Raw genomic sequence first — 4,585 nt, 5'->3', positions numbered from 1 at the left:
GTTTATGGGTGCAAAGCCCTGTCACATAGACCACTTTCCCAACACATGGGAATACTCCTGATGCTAGCCGAAACATTAAAAATATGATCTAATATTTTCCACTTAAATTGAATCTCCTTTCCCCACCTCTTATATTTGCTTGATGTTGTTACTTGAATGGATTGCTTTCCTTCATTATACTAATAGAGTAGAGCTAAAAGGGTTTTCACTTTGTTTTGAAAATGAGATCTAGGGATTTGTTATTTATAGAATATGAAAGCTTCTTTTCTTTTCATGTGGACATGATTCATGTAGCTAGCATCCTCTTCTTGCTAATCAATTCATCAATTCGAGATTTGTCAAGAAGCACAAGTTACAAGTTGTCTCTTATTGAAACCTTGGTTACGTCTTGCTTAGGTAGGCTTAGTGAAGTAAAACTTGTTTTCTTCATCACTATCATTCCAATCAACTAGTGTGCATCAAAGTAGTGCATTCATATGAAAAATCCTATAATACTTTGCTAATTCATTGTGGTTGTGGTGCAGATGATACTAAATTGTGTTCTATGTTGTCTTATGACTTACGATTGTTGTAACCCCTAAATAGGTAAGAGGGATGAGTTGTTTATGATAATTTCTAGCTTGTCTATTTCACCTCCTCTTGTCCTTTCTTGATCATTTCAAAGGCTTCGGAGATTATATTAAAACTTATGTTCATTCATACTAAACAGTGACATATATCCATTGGATTTGGCTCCTCCTCAACTTGCCACTTGGAAACTAGCCTAGAGGAAGATCTAGAGACCTTTCATCCATGGTATCAACAAAATTAAACAAGTTGAAACTTGGGCCATAGGTATTGTCAGGGCATATGATAAATAATAGTAGAAAACACAAATTGGATCCCATGTCTACCCAAAGCATTAACTAGAATCGGATCTCAGATTCCTAACCGATGACAATCACAAAGAAAAGACCCTACAAAGAGCACAAACATAGAAAATAGGTGGAAAGGGAGGCACCGACCTTAATCACAACTTGCTTAGCTTGGTGAGAGCCATTAGGGCTAGGAATTATAGCTTCCCCAGCCTCCAAGCTCACAAGTCATTTGTCAATATCCTAAAACTGCACAACCAGATCATCCAACACATACGAAATTTCATGCTTAGCATCGTTTCTGTCCAATAAGACTCTGCCTAAGAGTGTCTTCATTCTCTAATAGAGTTACAATGTGTGTAGGTATTGGATCAGTTGTTTACATGCATTACTTATTAGGAATGCAAGCTGTCAGGGACGTTGTTACCTCAGAGTATGACATGTATGCCCATTCCACCACAACATCCTCTTCCACGTTTGCTCATCAGAAGCACATGTTGATTTTGCGGCCCACATTTGAGCTCGTGAACCACTAGTGGTACCCCAACCCCCTCCTCCTCTGTCATCTATACCTCTGCGACAACGAGTTGTCTCGCACACCATGATCAACCACACATTGATCATGCATAGCTGATGAATCTCATTCTTAGCATCGTTTATGTCCAATAAGACTCGGCTTAAGAGTGTCTTCATTCTGTAATAGAGTTACATTGTGTGTAGGTATTGGATTAGTTTTTTACATGCATTACCTGTTAGGAATGCAAGCTGCCAGGGATGTTGTTACCTCAGAGTATGGCATGTATGCCCATTCCACCACAACATCCTCTTCCACATCCTTCAACTATTCTTTGATTTCGTCCATGGTTTGCTCGTCAAAAGCACATGTTGACTTTACAGCCCACATTTGAACTCGTGAACCACTAGTGGGTACTGCAAACCCCTCTCCTATGTCATCTCTACCTCTGATGAAATTATTAATCAAATATAAGAAAAAACCATGTTGATGGTACTAATGCAATTATTAATCAAATATAAGAAAAAACCATGTTGATGGTACTAATGCAATGATTCTTTATTTTAGAAAACAACCTTATTTAAAAATTACAACATCAATTAATTGATGAGAAGTTAGATTTTGTTGTTCTTCTATGTTAATCTATATAAATATAAATATAAACGATATGTGTGTGAAAAGATATTTAGATTTATTTTATTTTATAATAATAATATTTTATTAAAGGAAAAATAATAATATGAATATAAGAAAAATAATAAATAATTCAAATCTATAAAACTGAAATAAGGTGAATAAAGGCATGTCATATAATATTATGTTGATAAAGAAGGAAATAGATTTGAATTAATCTCCGGAAATGTTTATCATTCATTGTCAAAGAGACATTTTATTTCAACATGTCCGATTGGTTAAGGAGATAGACTTGAAACCTGCTGGGCTTTTTGTCAGCGCAGGTTCGAACCCTGCTGTCGACGATTTATTTAGTGTTGTGTTTATGAATATAGTTTAAATGGGCTTTCCCGTGCAGGTTCGATTCCTTGGAAGCAGGCAGCTGCTTCGGTAGCATATTCATCGGGGACATTTAGTTCATTGCTTGAGATGGTTAATAGCCAGGTGCCAATCCAGTTGGGGGGTATTTTCTTGTATTTGATTTTATTTTCATGTATGCGATTGATTGATTTCAACTGTCTTTCTTGATTCTTGAATTTTAGTTCTTCATATTTTCAGGATTTAGGAGATATAGTTAGATTCGGTATAGATTTAATTTCATGGTACGCTTTCGGGCATCGGATGCCCTCCAGCGCTTCGGCACATGCCAGATATACTTGCTGCTTTCTCCGCTGTTCCTGAGATGGCGGCATTGCCCCGAAGTCTCTGCGGCTCGAATTGGCACTCTGATCCCTGACATTCCCCCTTCTAGGCTCCCCGATCGTCTTGCTTGCTGAGGGACATGACCGACCTTCCTTTGAGGTAGCATATTCATAACAGGATATGCGTAACACTGCCCGCTCATTAACAATTTTCAGAGAATGCACCGCACAAACTGTTTGGCATTTTTACCAGTGACAATAATTACTCAGTCTAGTAGGCAAAATGATAGTTGGGGTGAGAGAGGCTCGAACTCTCGACCTCAGGATTTCTCAGTTAAGCTATGAGACCTACGCGCTAACCAACTGCGCCACCACCCCTGGTGATGTAAAGTGCAAGTGAATTAACCAGCTAAACCTGTAAAGGTATGGTTTTCTTGTGTATCATTGATTTTAGTGTCATTTCATTTTGATTCACTGTGCTTCTTGTATAAACGGCATTCTTGAAGAAAGCTCATTAGGTGACATCATCAACCCCGTTTATTACAGAAGTTGCCACCATAGCTTCACATTTCTTTTCTGTAGCGAAGACGTCATCTCCTCCTAGTTGCAATGGAAAGATTCGAAGCGTTTTACCTCAAAAATTGAATGTTTTTTTGTGGATTACCACCGGCATCCTGTTTGGTTTCTGAGTCGATGTCATTTTAACCGTGCAGGTGTCCGCATCAATCGCAGAACAAGACTCTGTTTGGTTTCTGAGTCGATGTCATTTTAACCGTGCAGGTGTCCGCATCAATCGCAGAACAAGAGGTAAAAATTGCAAAGGTATTGTTTGGGATTTGTAAGGCGAATTACCAATGCGGAAGAAATTTAAATGATTTGGAGGCCGCCTCATCATCCTCTCCTTCTGTGCTTTTTGGCTCTACTCTTTACCCTTCAAGAGTCTGCCAAAATGACTCAGTGAGAGTAAATCCAGTTCTCAAGAGCATGTCTCCTCTCCTTAAAGGTTATGCCAAAAGACTTGGTAATAGTAAATCCAGGTCTGCCCAAAGGACTTATAGTAAGAGTAAATCGCATTGACATGTTGCAGGTGGGTGGTTATGATAGTGCTGCCATTAACCGTTTTATGGTCAGAGTAATCTATATCGGTGACAATTTTGCTCCGAGAATAATAAAAAATTCCATGGAGAGTGTGGGAAAATGTGGGAAAATACAGTAAAATTTTTTGGAAAATCTGGGTTACCAGTGTCAACCTTTAGGATTTTGGCTTCCCAAAGGTTCTTGAGAGTGCTGAATCTATTTCTACGTTAAAAAAACTATTTAAGGACTCTCACATATCTAAATTTTAGATTCAGGATTTTGGCTTCTCCAAAGGTTCAAGGTTTTTGATAGTGCTGAATCCATTTCTACCTTAAAAACCGCTATCTTAGAGAGAAAGTGTGGGCCCAAATAAAATCAAGCCATCATCACCAATGGTATTTTATTGAACTATGGGAATAGGAACAACCAAGAGTGAAAATATATAAGATGGACAACACCAATTAGTTATAGATAAGATAAGATAATTATATTTATGTCCAACTAATGACCACAAAGTAAGTCAAAGGCACTATTGAGTATACTGAATATAAAAGATACAATGCATGAAATAAATCAAAATCTGGTCTTAGTGGAGAAGATTCAAGAGCTAATAAATCTGAAGAATGAGAATCAGAAATACTATAGATTATGTGTAAATTATGTATAACTCACTAATAAAATATAACACCTAAACTATTTTGTGATTAACCTATCATTGTCTTATTGTGCATTAAAACCAAATCCAACCAAACTATTTTGTGATTAACATATCATTGCCTCATTGTGCATTAAAACCGAGTCCAATCAAAAATATAGTTCTTCTCTCA

The 4,585-nt window shown here is 37.4% G+C and overlaps 1 non-coding gene across 1 annotated transcript; it reads right to left on the bottom strand.

Moving 5' to 3' along the window:
* Nucleotides 1-2,972: 2,972 nt before the first annotated feature.
* Nucleotides 2,973-3,059, bottom strand: TRNAM-CAU (transfer RNA methionine (anticodon CAU)). Its single transcript is given in 2 exon segments — nucleotides 2,973-3,008; nucleotides 3,022-3,059. It is a non-coding gene; the product is annotated as a tRNA-Met (tRNA).
* Between the last annotated feature and the right edge of the window lie 1,526 nt (nucleotides 3,060-4,585).

The sequence above is a fragment of the Pinus tabuliformis genome, chromosome 7 (genome assembly GCF_031772625.1).
Source record: "Pinus tabuliformis cultivar Carrire ecotype Pingquan chromosome 7, CPIR1, whole genome shotgun sequence".
NCBI lineage: Eukaryota > Viridiplantae > Streptophyta > Pinopsida > Pinales > Pinaceae > Pinus > Pinus tabuliformis.
This window is presented reverse-complemented; position numbering and strand designations above follow the sequence as displayed.